The 17,071-nt window shown below is 41.5% G+C and overlaps 1 pseudogene; it reads left to right on the forward strand.

Annotated features, from left to right (window-relative positions):
* Positions 1–12,817, forward strand: part of LOC146581819 (mitogen-activated protein kinase kinase kinase kinase 4-like) — a 49,391-nt pseudogene extending 36,574 nt beyond the window's left edge.
* The last annotated feature ends 4,254 nt before the right edge of the window (positions 12,818–17,071 follow it).

Raw genomic sequence — 17,071 nt, forward strand, 5'->3', positions numbered from 1 at the left:
GTAAATGCATGATGACAGATGAAAGACTGTCTGTGGGGGGTGGAGGCTGAGGATGCATGTGGTTTCTGGCCTCTATTCATATCATCGAAGCTAAACCACACAAGGAACATGAACATGACCCACTGGTGTTATTTACAGAAATATGTTGAGACAGTCACATGATCGTGGTGATTGAAAAACATTTGTTTCTGCTCCTGATGTTATATTAGACACTCTCCAAACCACAAATTTCTGAACATGTTGAAAATATTTAAGCCTGAGCGCCTCGAAAGGAGAACAGGTTGAAACACAGTCAGGGCTTCACAGAGTCTGCCTTTAGGACTTTAATGTCAGGGAAGCAGAGCTGTGTCACAAATATAATATGCTTTTCGTTATTTTTCAAAGCTATACTGTACAATAGTTTATATTAAACATTAGGGCAGCTCAGCTCAGTCTTCAGACTAGTCTAAATGCACAGTTTCCATGGCAGCTCTGTTTAGATTTCCTTTATTTTAGCCTTTGGTTCCGTGTAATAAGAGACTATTCATAATATGCTCTTCTCAGAAACACATCTCGCCTGCCATCTCCTCTTTAAATGTTTTGCTTGTGAGGGGCAGCGAATCACAGGAAAGTTTTATTAAAATAGGGTTGGCTTAAAGGGAAAGCTGTATATGTTAAACAAAGACGCCGGTATAAGATAGATGAGGATTATTTTGAACCAAGAACCTGACAAGACGACTCTAGAGTCCAAGAATGAAAAGATGGTGCAAAGATCAGCATAAAAAGTTCCCTTTGAGGTTTTATATTTTCATATGTTGTTACATGCTTGTTGAGAGATTAAAGGCACATTATTACATAAACTAGACCCCCCGATAGTTATGTGACAATTTCAGTGTATAAACTGTTAAAGAAAATAAACTTTGAAGTAAATCAAGACTTTTTTTTTCACCCACGACACTTCAGAATCGGTTTAATTTGCCCTTCTTCTTCCTGCACAGGCTATTTTTGTCTCTTTAGTCACTTCTCATTAGAAACATTTTCACAGTCTCAGAAATGGCATCTTTCAAAATGTCATACACCTCGATGATAAAATTCAAAACTCATTCCAACCTTCATTCTAACCTCATTTAGATTCGCTCCTAACCAGACGACTGTGTCCGTTTGTTTATGTCTATTTAACAACAGACATAAACAAACTTAATGGTTTGTTTTATATTTTAGATGGACTTCCACGAATCAAACTTAGCCAAATTGCTTTTAGCTGCTGGTCTTCCTGGCCAGATGCACTCGAGGCTGGGCTCCGGAAGCAGCTCTAGTCCTTGTACCCCAGCCATGCAGAGAGCTCACTTCATCCAGGTATACAACAGATGTGTCACATAGCTCATGCATGCAATTGTGCAATTCTAACACTTTGGGTAAGGCTACAGTCCCACTAGAGAAAACGATGAATGGAGACCGCTGTGTGACCAAAATTATTGCAGTTAACTTTGAAAGGATCACTTCAACGATGGGGACCAAGTCTGGGGACCACTCAGGCAGTTGCTGTCTTCAAACTTTGGCGCATTAAAGTTAGTGATGAAATGGCAACAAGGCAGCTTTCAGTTTTGAGTAGGAAAGGGCATTAGTGCAGTTAATTAAGTCTGTTCCCATCAGACTTGTATTGTTGTATCTGAACCAGGGTGGACTCACACAGCCAACAATGCACAATCTGCAGATCAAACATGACCGTCTTAGACTGGGCCAGATCTAAACGTGGCAAATGTACCAACAAGCAGACATAGCTTGTTCATTTCTTTAATCACCTGCATTTTATTAAGAGCAAGTTTGCTCATCAAAAATGAGGGCATGAATAATGCGTGCAGGGTTTCTGTTTTTCTCTCTGAAACGTGGCATTTAGAATAAATGTTTATAAGGGTGAACTCTTCTGTTACACGTTGCTGTAACAGAATGTGTGCGTGGTCCTGAGAAGAGAGACTCGGGTGGAGCGAAGTTACAAACTATTCCTCCATGAAACCTCGAATCTGTGTCCAGCAGCTTAATGAAGATGCTGTTATTGTGCTGTGTGCATAAATGCTTGCATTTATGTTTTTCTGCAGTATGTGAAACTGAGCTTTGCACCAGGGCCTTGCTCTCTGAAGAAATGTTATGTGCGTAGTTTGTTGGCTTTGCTACTGATGGTGCAGCTGTGATGAGCTGATAGAGAGGAACAGGAACACTCCTGAGTGATAAGATCAACCCTAACTTGACTGTCATTCATTGCGTCATTCACAGAACCTGCGGATCATGATGCTGTAAAACATGATACAGAGCCAAAGGATTTAACGTGTATAATAACTTACAGATGGAAGTTTTAAAAACAGCGTTTTGTCCCGTTGCATTTGGACATTATTTCTTATTAATAATAGCATAGCCGGTCAAATATCAAAGTCCAATTAATAGCTGGATTTTAAGAAAGAAGAAGCTAAGAAATAAATGTTGCCGCTCCTCTGTGTGGTGCGCACTGCTGAGAAACAACAGGGAGATTGTGTACCGATTTAGTAACGTGAATAAATGCCTGAAACTTGGAGCTGCTCTGCTCGCTGGAAAGAAGGAAACGACATGGACTGGATCTGGATTCTCCATCTCCTCACTTTGACACTTCAGTTCTGCTCCGTTTCAATAAAATGTGTCTTATTGCAGAGGAGGAATATGTGGAGCAACAGGACAAAGCCAAAGTTTTGGCACTGCACACAGTTTTGACACATCCAGCCGTGACAATTACGCACTCTTTCTGATCGCAACTCTAATTCCAAATAAATGAGCATTCCTAGCAGCAACTATCGTGCATGTGTGGATGAAGATATGCTTTTCACTGTTAAATTTCAGCAGTGTTCAGTAAATAACCTGCCACAAACCTTTGTAACTTGGGTTTTGATGGTGCAGATAAGTTGCACTAGTTGCAACATGTTGACAATCTGTCTACATTTATAAATGACATAGCAATTAATCACAACCCTTTGCCAACCTACTAGAAAGTGACTACCCTCAGTCCAAGTCAGACCAAGATTTGTTGCCTTATGTTGAAAAGTGGTCAACCAGAGGTTGAGGCTGCTGCACGCTCGTGCCACAACTACTTGCAATTAGCCCCAGACAACAAAAACAAAATCACCATCCAACTATTCATTCTCCTTGGGGGGGATGTTGGAGCCTATCCCAGCTTCCAGGGGGCGAGATGTGGGGTACACCCCGAACAGGTCCCCAGAATGTCACAGGGCCTATTTACTCACAAACCTCTGGTGTTTCTTGGTCCCTCGGAGGTTGCCGTCCTGCTTTTACTCCAGTGTGACTGAAGCCTAATATGCTCATTTCGGATAAATGCTAAGTGCTGTCACGAGGTACTATTTAATAACTTTTTACATTTTTTTTTTTCCCAGAATGAAAATCTTCGTTCAAGTCGGGATGCCCCACACAGCAGCTCTATGTCAGACATGGCCATCTCCCCTTTGTCCCTATTTTCTCCCGTGTCCCCAACTGACAGTGTCTTCTGGGACTCTGTGGAGACTCCACCCAAAGTGAGTATCATCTGTTTTTAGTTTCCAGCTCCTTACTGGGTCACGGTGCAGATTTGATGATTGGCGTGAACGAGACATAAGTTCAAGTGATGCATTTTGTTCTTCTGGCTCCCACCAAAAGAGGAAGTCTTTGTTGTGTCCTGCATCACATGAGCACAGGATAGAGAGTGTGTGCGTGTGTGTGTGTGTGTGTGTGTGTGTATTTTGGCATCTTGTATTCTGATCAGTTGCCCAGCTAAGGAAGTGGTGCATTGAGCACGAGGTTGTTATGCGGCTGGCGTGTTTGTCGTCAGTCTTTTGTGTGTGCAGCAGATAGGAGGGGAGGAAGGGACTGTGTTTTACCTCGAGGTTTGTTGTGAAATGCCCCCAACTAAAATCATCTTTCTCACATTTACCTCATCTCACCTGCTAATATCGCGGGCTCTCCCTGCTAAGTGATGTACAGAGTCGGTGTATTTACCAACAGAACACCATATGGGGTTGATGAAACAACTTATAAGTACTACAGAGACAGCAGGGGGGTGCAGTAAAGCTGTCTATTTGCTGTGTTATGTTGTTGATCTAACAGGAGGCCATATGGTGCTTATAGAGAGAGCAGCTAATAAGTCAGTACACTTTCTTGCAGTGTGGTGACTTAAACAAAGGAGTGGCTGTGAAAACACTGGGTTAAACAACACTACAGTGTGAGTTATGAGGCAGACATTAATGACTTTTCCTGTTGCCTGAATTCACATAACTTACCCTCTGAATAGTATTATGATGAAACTTAGAGGGCATTTTTATAAATCCCTAAATTTATAAAGGTTTTGAAATGCTCTTAAAAAAATGTTTTAAAAGCCTTATATTTGACGTGTCTAGCACAGTTGACGGGAAGCGATAGACACTGGTGCAGCTCAGTGTCTCTGTGGGTGTCTGCGCTTGTGCAGATGCAGGATGTGGGCAACTCGTGAGAAGGACGATAGGTATTTCCACAGCTCTCTTCCTGCATTCCTGGGTGTGTCTTCCTCTCTGTGACTTTGTCACTTGACCCAAGAGATGAGAGGTTAAAAGGCTGCCAACTGCTTGACCGAAAAATACACACACACACACACACACAGATCTGAAAAGAGAAATTGCTCCGAGTCAGATAATATTTCCACACTCTATGATTTGGATGTGGCTTTGATGTGTTAAGAGGGGCAACATTGAAATGTTATGAAATAGCAAAGCCAAATGGTCTCATTAGTTTCTCAGTAATAAATGTCTCCTCGAGGGTTATTAAAGATTTTATTGCACTCTGCTCTGCAGCCTTTCAGGCATTGTAAATGTAAAGGTTTCATAACCACATAAACCTTTTTTAGAATTAGCTCTAACATACTTTGACTCGACAGAATATTTAGTTTTGAAAACAAAAAATGAAATAATCAGGCGGGAGCTTTGTGTCCACGTGGTTTTATTAAATCTATTTTGCTTTGATCTTTCAGGTCCCAGAGCGCACCACCTCAAAGTATTACTGCAGGGAACCGATGATGGGACACAAGAGGGCCGCCTCAAGGTAGAGCACTAATACATGATGTCCATACAAGAACCAGCACTTGGTTCACCAAGTCGGTGCCAAACGTGGCTGCTAATGCTAGAGGGCTAACACGCGTAGGCTACACTAAGCTAGGTCCTGTTCATAATGTTAGCAGGTTGTCATTACAGTTCAGTCTGTACCAACACAACGAGTCTGGTGTGTGTGCAAAATTTGATTTGTCTGAGGCATTTTTTTGGATCAATTTTTGTATTAAAGTGTGTAATGTGATTGCCATTAGTAGAGACCATCACATGGGTTTGTGACAGAGCAGAAGTGTGTTTAAATGTTACAGGTTGCTCATTTTTCACACATAACAATATCAAAAACTCAGCAAGTGTCACTTGCAGTGACAAACCCACTAATAACTTTTAGCAGCACTTCAGTTTCCTCTTTCTTGAAGCGGTCTTAAGTGCAGTTTTTGTTTTACAGAAACCCACTGCACACCACATCTGAAGTATTAAGACAATAGCAACTAGCTAGTGACTGAATGGGAGCATGCAGCATCTAAATGACTAAACTTTACCCCAGAAGAGAGCAAAAAAAGATCAAATACAAAAACAAAGAGGGAAACTTGAGACTCTTACATGATGACTGTTGGTTTAACAACCATGTTACTCATTGTTTGTGGTGCAAGCAGCCATAAACCTCACCTGGGTTCTTCTTCTGTTGAGAAATGAACTCTTGGAGCAGTCAGCACAGACACAGTGTTTGTTTTTTAAAATGCACACGCCAATGCACGGGAATCAAACTCGATAATTAATGAGTTTTAATGCAGTTTCCAGAATCACAGTGAGAATAATTAGCTTCAGATGCAAAGCGTTGTTCAGCACCTCATTTGTCTACCAGCGCTTCACATTATCACATTATTTTACTGGTGTATATATCATATTTAGTATAAAATATTAATTGATATGAAGTTAAACATTTTATTTTAGTTGTAGTAAACTCTAGTAAACTGTCTTTTAAGCTGGCGAGTCATTTTTCTTTTAATGCCTCATTAGAATAAAATGTCTCTTTACCACAGTGTTGTTGGGCCTGATTTATTGTTGGTGTTTGTGTGGCGCTCTAAGTCAGCATGTCGGCATCCAACTCGGGAGAACAGCAGATCAGATTCATTTAGCCTGGATGATTATTTTTGATGAGATGAAAATAATGGTGGAAAAACTGTCACTGCAGTGACGGCGTGAAGGACGTTCTCAGATCAGGACGGAGAGATGTATAGTGTTGATCACAATTCAGCTCACTTCCTGTCTTTAACTGTCTTTAACTCTGCGTCTGTAATGCTGTCTGTGTGTCTCTCTCGCCATCTAGTGGCAGTCCAGTGTCTGCAGCAGATAAGAGTGGGAGGTGTGCGTCCCATGGAGGCTCCTCTTTAAGCAGCAACCATCCAGGTGTGTGATGCCTAAACACAGCTCACCTCACTAACCTCAGTCCTGTGCTGTTGGAGTAACAGAGCACAGTGTCCTTGCCTTAGGGTTCAGTTTATATTGTGCACTAATAATCTTGGTTCTGCCATCTTTGAACAGCTAAAAGCACTCGTGTTATTTTAGTAATGACATGTGTTTGCAGTGTGTTTGTTTTTGACTGCTGTTCTCAGCAGCGCTTCAAACTTACACCTTACTTGCCCATGTGTGTGACACTAGTGTGAACAGCGTATGTGGGTGTGATCTCATGGGTGCCTGGCGTGGGTTGGGGGAGGGGTGTACGCATGCAGAGTACACTACAACAGAAAGCACAACAACAGAGCGATGTATTCAAAGCCTGCCCTCTCCACCCGCGTCTCCGGCGAGAAAGAAACAACCAAGTCATCTTTTTCAAAGTTCTGCTTGGTGTGTCCTCTGTGGTCGGCAGCAAGGAAGCTGCACTTCTGCTGGGATAGACAGAGGGGAGAATATGTTTAGGATTTCAAAGTTGCCCTCTGCGTGTAGTTGAAAGGAAACACCGTTTGATGCCTCCCACTCAGTTTGGCTGCTGGCCTCAGCCTCCTTTGTTCGAAGTCACAGATCAGACATTGTTCTTGACAGTCGTGTAGCTCCTCTGTGGTTAGACGAAACCTTTATCTACTCATGCTACAACTGAGAGAAAGCCGCTTACTGCTTTGTAAATAGTAAAAGGAGCGTTTGATGTCTCGATTTATTGAATGTGTGATACTTAGGCTTACTTAGGTGCCCCGATGATGTTATTTCCACGAACACTTTTGATTCCAGCAGCACAGAAAGACTTTCTTCTCTCTCACGCTTGATGGAAACACAACAAACAGGAGTTGTTTCCTGTTTTGTTCCATAAAACAAACTCTTTATAAACAGTCGTTCTTTGGGTATTTAATTACCTTCTTGAACGACTTGATAACCAACCCTAATGTAACTGTCCTGTAAGTCTCTACTTCATGATTACAATGCATCACATGAATCTGTGGAAAATATAAAGGGAGTGTTTGAAGTGACAGCATGACAAAGGCTTTATTTTTAGTCCATTGTTTTTGTTTTACAGGCTAAATCTTTACTGTATTGATTTAGTTTCTATTGTTAAAGTTTGAGCTGCAGTATTGTGCAGTTTTCAGGGAAATGGCTCTAAAACCCAACAGTAAACTACCAACCAGCACCAAGAGCAGTTAGACACCAAGTGGTGAGCCAGATACTTCTGTCATGTGGAGATAAAAGAAAATAGAAAGAAAATAGAGCCCATTTGGACAGAGCGCAGCTGAAATGCTAGTGTATAAGTTTAAGTAAACTGTGGGCTGGACTTTTAAAAGGTGGATTGTAAATCACTTTTCTTCAAATACACTATGAACAACATGCTCTGTCTTATGGAAACTTAAATATATTTTTATTTTAAATCACCTGGGCAGTTTAGGGAGTCATTATTAAACATTCCCCTGGAAGCTGCAGGTGGATGCTGGAGTTTAAACAGGCACACAGTAATGCAGTGACATGAAGCTGAGATTGTGGTTCACACATTTGCCTAACGAGCTAAAGATTGTCCGTTCGATCCCGGGAGGAGATCCAAGTCATTTCAGTCTTTTCCCAGAGAGGGCATCCAACATTTAAAAAAATCTGTCAAATCAAACATACCGAGCTGTGGTGACCCTTTGTGAATAAGGGAGCATTTTTTAGATTCAGAAGTGTTGCTGTAGACAATGAGGACAGTACAGCTCGAGTAACCTGCCTGAACTAGCTCACAGCCTTGGGTCCATTTACTGTCTTTAAAGCAGTCTGGCAAGAAACAGGTATATTTACACATGAGATTCCACATGTAACTCTCACACTGATTACTGCTGCTAACATATGTGTGTGTCTTAGGTTACTTCAAGCTGGAAAGTCCCCTCCTGCAGCACCACCCACACAGGAAGCTGGATAACATAAGCAGTGGACACACACAGGTAAGTGTTGTTGGAGCATGTGTGCAGTCTCACTGGTTTATAGAGTTAAATTGTTTCAGTATATCATAGTATCAGTACAAAGCATGCTTGCACATGTCATCTAGATCCCTCTTCCTCATTGATTTGAAACTTGCTTCATCACATTAACATCAATGATTTTTCTCTCTGTCCAACTCATTTTTCCGGCTACTTCCTTTTCCTCTCGCAGGGAATAAAACCCGCTCTGGGTCGGCTTAACAAGGCCGCAGAATACTCTTCTTCTAGCGATGAAGTCGGCAGCAGTGATGACGAGGAGCGAAGCGGGTAACCAAACACATCCTCAGTGTATTTATGATGCTGTATTCTTATTGTTAGAGGTTATTGTTTAAGAAATGTTCCCATCAAGCTCATCATGTGTTTGACCTGCTCGACAGTTTCTTTTAGCAAAAAAACTAAGTGTCCTGCTGCACATGAAGGAGTGAAGCAACTCTTTTAGTTTCCAAACAGCACTGTGACGAAACATGATGTGTTGCACTGATAAACTGATATTTAGAATCTAGTAAAAAGTCACAAAATTAGTAATTCTGCTGCATCTACTGGGAGAAATGAGCACTGAAATATTTCTGCTAAGTATGAAGAGGAAATGAAATCCAAGTCTGTTTATTGTGATTTCAAGTCCTGTGGCAGTAAACCTGGGAGAAGCCAAGTATCTCATTTGGTTTAACAGACCTGAAAGCAAATTAGTGTTACTATAGTGTTGTTTGTGAGTTAGTCACAGTCTGAAACAGCAGGTGTCATTAGGATCCAGTGTGTTGCTTTTATTGCTGAAGGATGCATCAGTCTTGTTTCTAACTATGAAATATGACATCTGCAGTCGGTCTCTAGTCTAAAATCTCGAGCGGTATGTTTCAAGGTCTGGCATGTCCAATGGAAAAGGGAAATACTTCAGAGGAATACCCGACGGCATCGTCCTGCAGCCTCACCACAATCTCAACCAGGTACTGAGCAAACACAACCACAGAGCACACGTGACTGTCTGCTCTGTGGTCGGTTGTGTAAAAAAGCTGACTTCCTAAAGCTTTAACATTCATTCATGTGACGCCTCACAGTTACTCAAGTTACATCCTGTCCTGGTATTGCTCTATAGATTTCGCAGTTGGGTTCAGATGACACCTACTTGCTACCAGACCTTCTGCAAAAAATTTCTTCCTCTAGTCCTACCCACAATGCATTCATCCAGCAGCAGCGAGCACGGGAACTTGGCTATTTGAGATCGCCCACATCTCCCGGATCCCCCACACACCAGGATCTACATGTAAGTAGAAAATCAGCACAGATTTCTCAGAGCTTTACTTCTTCTGGTCATTGTCATCATCAGCATCCCTGTTTATCATTCAGTGTACACTACAGCGACGTTCAGCAGTGTTGTTTATAATGAAAACAGTATATCATGCTCTTTATTATGTTGCTGTCATACTGTCAGTTTGTTTCAGTGGTGGATGTTCACGTTGAACACTGTCAAAGTAACTGCTGTGAGCCAAAAGCTCTAAACACTCGATGTCTTTTTACTCTTGAGATCAAATTGCATTGCTTTTGAGGGGCAACCAATCACTCAAAAGTTATCTTATATGATGAGGGCCTTAAAGAAAGACAGAGGATGAATTGATCGGCAGCATCAAAACCCAGTATAACATAAATATGGATTATTTGAACTATGAATGAAAGCTACTCTAGTAGCATCCAAGAACAAAAGAATTAGATTGTAAATGAGAATAATAGTTGTTTGTTTTTTGTTTGTTTTTTAAGACAAAGTGCTGATTAAGTTCAGATGGACTTACAGTTGTATCAGTATTAATGTCCTTGTGTTAATAAATGTCAACAGACTACTTGATATAAACCTTTGGGCTCATTATCATAGCCAAGGTTTAAATAAAGCGACAGACTGCATTAGTTATAAATGTCCACCAGAGGGAGGTAGTGGCACAGGCTGGGAGCTCAGTCTTCCTGGGTTTCAGTTTGGATTTCGAGTTAACGGAACTGTTGTTACTGATGTATGAAAACCATAATTTGTAACTGGTAAATGATTATATAAATGGTTTATGGTTTCATAACTGTAACTGCCTGTTGTGTTGTTTTTTTGTTCGTGTTTTATTAAAGTATAAAATCTCTTCCCTTGTCATTGTGCTCATCAGGATATCGGCAGTCCTACTGGTAAAAGCCCGACATCATCATCTTCCTCCTTCCTGCCCTTCATTGATCCACGATTGATCCCCATCTCATCACCACCACAGAGCCCGAGTGAGTTTTCTACCAGAGAGCCGAGCTACAGTTTGCTTTGTGAGCACAGTTTAGTTTTATTTTTTAAAACTTTTATCTTGAATCATTTTTGCATTCAGCGGGCATTAAGGGCGAGCCACTGAAGAGAGAGAACCACAGGAAGGGCTCCGTGGTTAACGTGAACCCAACCAACATTCGACCACAGAGCGACACGCCAGAGATCCGAAAGTACAAAAAGAAGTTCAACGCGGAGGTTCTGTGTGCTGGATTATGGGGTATGTAGTTTTTATGTGTTTTATGTTGTTTGTGTTTTTAAATGAAGTAGATTCTTTCAGAAAATGATACAAACTGTGTCAGTGTTGATATTTTCTGTTTTGACGTGCAGGTGTGAATCTGCTGGTGGGCACAGAAAACGGTCTGTGGCTGCTGGATCGAAGTGGTCAGGGAAAGGTGTACCCGCTCATCAGCAGGCGACGGTTTCAACAATGGATGTACTTGAAGGACTCAATGTGTTGATTACTGTATCAGGTATATGTGCTGCATGTTCAAATGTTCAGAGCTACAGAAACAGTGACACAGAGTGCAGCACTCTGCCCTGCATAATGATTAAACTCTGCTTATAAGTTTTGCACAGTAGTTCAAAGAGACCACATTACTGTAACTGTTTAACAGGTTTCTTCAGGTAAAACTGACACTTGTGTGTGGATGACTGCTCGATATTCGTGCTCTGTTCTGGTTTGCTCCGTCACCTCAAAGAAACTGATTGAAACTTTGTCACACTGAAGCAGGAGTCGTTTGCATCCTTCCCTCTCTGTCTGTAGGAAAAAAGAACAAGCTGCGTCTCTACTACTTGTCCTGGTTAAGGAATAAAATCCTGCGTAATGACCCGGAGGTGGAGAAAAGACAGGGCTGGACGTCAGTGGGTGATTTAGAGGGCTGTGTCCACTATAAAGTGGGTAGGTACACTAAATAAAAACAGAATGATATTTTACAGAGCTTCAAACTAATGCAGGTTACAGATGTTGTGTATGTAGTGATCTTTAGGAGCTACGTGTAGAATATGTGGTCTCAGATTTTTCACGCTCCTTACCGCTTGTTTTGTTTCTGTTTTTCTGTTTTCTAGTGCGTTATGAGAAGATAAAGTTCTTGGTGATTGCCTTGAAGAATGCTGTGGAGGTGTACGCTTGGGCCCCAAAACCCTACCACAAATTCATGGCCTTAAGGTTGGTAACAAATTAATGAAATGCAATAAAAATAAGAGATACTGAAGATATAAGTTCATCAGTCTGTGGAGCTGTGAAATACTAATATCATGGAAAGTACTACTTATTCTACTTATTAGAAGGTTTTTTAGATGTTTGTAGTAATCGTAAAGTCACACAGTAGTTTATCTCAGACTTTTCTTCTAGTTGAAAACTTGAAGCACCTTCCTTTTTACTAACCAGTGTGTGTAGTCATGTAAACAGGCTGACATGCTGGTTTTAGCATGCTAACTAACAGCACTACAGACAAGGTGAAGCTAAGTTTAACATCGCGGTGTAACACCTAAGAACATCAGCCTGCTCAGCTTTCCTTTCCATTGATCGATTCATTGATTAAGTGGGTTATTGCTGTGTTATTTCCACAGTCGAACACTTGCATGTACACAGACAGGACACATCAGGTTCTGGGTCTCATAACCACAGACTCTCAGCAGAGATGTGTCCCATTTCTGTTTGTCCTCTGAGGCCTGAACTACTTTCTCTTCCATACCGTGTCACAGGCCAAAAATGGAAGAATTAGGTGGACTATCTTAGGATGGCAGCTTTTGTGACACTGCATTATTATTAATGGAGCAGTTTCACTTTAGATTATGTAATTAGGCTAATGTGCAAACTTATGTAACTTAATCATCGTGTCTGTGTGTCTGCCCAGTCCTTCAGAACTCTGCCTCAAAAGCCCCTTTCTGTTGACCTGACAGTGGAGGAAGGTCAAAGGTTAAAGGTCATCTACGGCTCCGTGTCTGGTTTCCACGCCATTGACGTAGACTCTGGGACACCATATGACCTCTACTTGCCGACACATGTAAGCATCTGCTCCGTTCTTCGTACTCTTTGAGGATTGTGTCATCACTTCGACTCAGGAGGTTGTGCGTGTCTGTTTGCATGTTTTGTTGGCACTGTTTTTGCCATAAAGGTGTGTGTCGAGTCTGTGATGTGGGATAGTTTGAGGGTTTCCCTGCTCTGCTCCATCACTGTGGCTCAACCTGTAGTTGTCATCGTGAGAGTTTTACATCTTTAAAGACTAAACCGATGTCTGATCTCTGTACCTGCAGCTTTCTGTTAAAGCAGCTTATTAAGTCATTTTCTTTCATTTATCAGCTCTCCAGTCGACCATATCACCTCACTCTTCATCTCTTAGTATACATCTCAGTATAGCCCTCCTCCCACTCACAGTCATGTCAGTCATTACTTTCCTGCATTTCTGCTGTGTTCCCTCCACTCTCCTCCAACACAGTCGATGGCTGTCAGAAACTATTCTTCCATCCGCTTCCTTTTCTCCCTCCCACTGTCACTCTATCATTCAAGGTACCACTGTTCATTTTCTCTTAATTTCATCGTCTCTCTTTCTGCATTTACCAAAATATCATTGCTCGCCCTCACTCCGTCTGTGGGAACTAATATCAAACTGTTGTGACTCACGTTCATAGGTGGTGTTTGAACTTTCATTAAATCTGCAGACACTGACTTGAGTGAAGCTGCTGTCACAGATCTTTTATGCGTGTACGCTGATTTTTCAGCTGATGTTGAAATGTGGATGTTTTGACGAGGCACTGGAGCGTTTTATCATTTCCTGTGTGGCTGCGGAGGAGTTTGATTTGTGATGTTCTCTAGAATTAGCACAGCTTGACCCAACAGATTCATCACAGACTCGACACCGCCTCCTGAAAATGAGACCGACACGAGCAATGACACTAAAGGAGTCACATGCTTTAGTGTCATTGATGCAGGTGGCTGTAGCTCAGGTGGGAGAGTAGGTCACCTACTAACTAGAGATGGACCGATCCGATATTACGTATCGGTATCGGTCCGATACTGACCTAAATTACTGGATCGGATATCGGAGAAAAATAAAAAATGTAATCCGATCCATTAAATATCACGAAAGCACCTCACAAAACTTGCAACACGCCGTAACTCACCTCAGAACGTTAGCACGTCGGAGCAGTATGCATCACGTGATAGAGCGGCTGTGGCATGCAGGACCTGTCAGTGGTCTGGATAGCATTTGGAGCTTCGCTAGCAACCCGCATTTCATCTCCGACAAAGTTATCCCGAGAGAAGTAAAGCAAGTGTGTAAGTCCATCTCTGAATGTTTGTAAAGCATTCCTGCGTTAAGCTTAACAAGCGACTGCCTCTCCTGCTGCTACTTCAATCATGAAACTGCTTAACGATCAGCTGATCGGCTTTTCTGTTGCAAGTCCGTGTCTCTAGTTTGCTTTTGGCCCACTTTGCACCAGAAAGAGGAAACCAGCGGCTGAACAACAGCAGCATGTTTAAGCTTGATCAGCTATTGTTAGAATTTATTTAATATTAGTTTCTACTCGAGGATCTTTTTCTACGTAGCTGACGCTGGTAACTGTGCAGGGGCGGATCTAGCAAAGTTTAGCCAGGGGGGCCGATAGGGCATTAACAGGGAAAAGGGGCACAAAGACATACTTTTCTTTCTTATTCTCATTTAAAATGTCTAGCTTTTAATAAATAATTATCTGACACCCAAACTTTTAATTTGATGTAAAATGAATAGAAGTCAATTACTGTATATAGTAACTATTAAGGTCTAATATATATACCCTAGTAAGCTATAGTACTTTTCCTTTGGGAAGGTACCATCTGTGCAGTCTGCAATTTTGTTGAAGAAAGATGTTGAATCTATTTAATATTTCTTGAAAAATAATTGATTTCTGTGCATTTTTTTTCACACTGCATCAAATTAAGGTTGATTACGTGGATTAAGCATCATGAGGTGGAGCGTGAGGGGTGGTTCCCTATTTTTTATTTATTTATTTTTGTTGTTGCTGGGAGTTGGAACCCTATTAGTTAGGTTGCTTAATATTTATGCTAAATACTCTTTAAAATACCAGAATAGGGAGGATGGTGTAGGTTTAAGTTTATTAGATTGATCAGTATTGCTGAACTATGAAATATTTTTTTTTGCATACAGGTATAACAGAATAGCTTTAGTGTAGTTGTTGTTTTAAACTTGAGTATGAACTTATACAAAATGCAGCAAGATATTTAAAAAACAGTTTTGTTGATTAAAAAACACTATATCGGATTCATATCGGTATCGGCAGATATCCAAATTTATGATATCGGTATCGGTATCGGACATAAAAAAGTGGTATCGTGCCATCTCTACTACTAACAGTGGCTGGTGGTTCGATCCCAGTCTGCTCAGTCTGCATGCCAAATATCCTTGGGCGAGATACTAAGCCCATGTTGAAGCCGTCTGTTTACCATTTACATGTAGAAGGTGCTGTTCTCAAACTGTAACGAACCACAGCAGACCCGGTGACATTTCAAGCTTTTCAGCTTTATTTACACCTGCACAGCAACAACCAATACAGGATCCGGTATAAGCTGGCGAGGCGTGATTGTAGATGCCACTCAGGCGCATCCATCTCACCTGCAGTGGCATCGCAAGCCACACCCTGCCACATAAACCTAATAAACTGAGACTCACAGTCCAGTCAAGTCACCACCCTCCTTAGAGGGCCTTTAAATTAGGCAATAACACATTGTACACCATGTCAAACTAAGCACACCCTTACTACACACTACTGCTGCATTCAGGCTTAATTTTTTCTAATGATGTCTTCATTATTTCCTGATATGTAAAACCTTTAGAATTGAATGAGGAACCGTGACTGTATATGCTATAGCCTCAGTATCTGCATCAGATTCATTTCAGTTTATAGGTCACATACAAAGCGATTTAATCTCAAGTGGGTTGTCCCAGTTAAACTTTGCATAATAACCTCACTTTCACCTTAAAGTACACTCTGAAAACATTCACGGTTAACGACACAGTCACAGCACTGATGAACTGGAGCATCTTAGGTGTGTTTTCAACACCTGTGGCTACAACTCTGCATGATCTCTTTGGTGAAAGTAAACGACTGCATTTGGTGGCTGGAGTCAGCACGGCCAGTATTTCTTTGTTTGGTCCTTGTTGGGAACATGTAAATCTGATTTGTTTAGTGTTTAATATTTAGAAAGGTTACGCTGTAAATGTATTTGTGTCTTTAACTGTGACCAATCGCCCACTGCTGGTACAATTGGAGCAGTTATTATTCTTCCTCTGCTGTATGTGGGCATGTAAAGCTCGCTGTAGCTTGAGTGAGTCATATTCACATTCTGACACATCCTGTTAAATATGTTCTTAGCAACAACTGGAGAGGCCCGAGGCTCAGTTTATATTAAAGTGGTTCAACTTTACGCTGGAAACATTTTGGCTTGAGCCTTTATTTAATCAGTCTTTCCAGAGTCTGAAGGTAATCTGATTCCATCAGTTGATTTACTGTGCAAACTATACAGCACTACATGTGGTGTGGAGTGTGAGTGGGTGGCTGGTTGTTCCAGTTTAATGGTTTATTTAAAGATGTTCTTTATATTTGTCCGCCTAGCATCCATACGAGGAACGTTTAATCATTTTGTGAGTCATTCTGAAAGGACTCGTGTCACAATTCGATTTTTCGGTCACAAATTGCTGCGTGGAGTTAAAGCGATTATAAACTTTCTTTCTGTGAGGTTGTTTTTTTGTTTTTTGTTTTTTTATACACCCAAACACACACAGCACCCCTGCCACCGCTAAACGTGCTACTTTCTGTAAGCAAGGAGGAGTTGGAGACACATGAAGAGAGAAATTAGCTCTAAAAATACACCCCTTCTGTCCTCCTTCTCTTACCATCATTAACTCTGTGTGTGTGTGTGTGTGTGTGTGTGTGTGTGTGTGTGTGTGTGTGTGTGATAGAGAGAGAGAGAGAGAGAAAGTGAGTGTGTGTCCTGACCTGCTCCCCCCCCCCCTCCCTCCTGTGTATATTAAGCGAGCCTGCTCACAGCTGTCTACTACACCGGTGCCTTATGCTGCTGCTGCTGCTTCGATATCATTTCTGCTCTCCTTCCCGTGTTTTCCTCTTTTCTTGTCTCTCTTACATACACACTGGAGCTTTCTGCCAGACACACTCAGCTGCAGCACTCCTTTAAACCCACTCACTTTCTCTTTCTTCACGCACACTGGAGGAACCTTCACACTGCTGGGGCTTTTCCCAGTAGCTGTTATCTGATACACACTCATTCTTGTCTTAGG

Source organism: Mchenga conophoros, linkage group LG2, assembly GCF_057382185.1.
Source record: "Mchenga conophoros isolate Kocher_MC1m ecotype Shallow Benthic linkage group LG2, M_conophoros_male_GT1.1, whole genome shotgun sequence".
NCBI lineage: Eukaryota > Metazoa > Chordata > Actinopteri > Cichliformes > Cichlidae > Mchenga > Mchenga conophoros.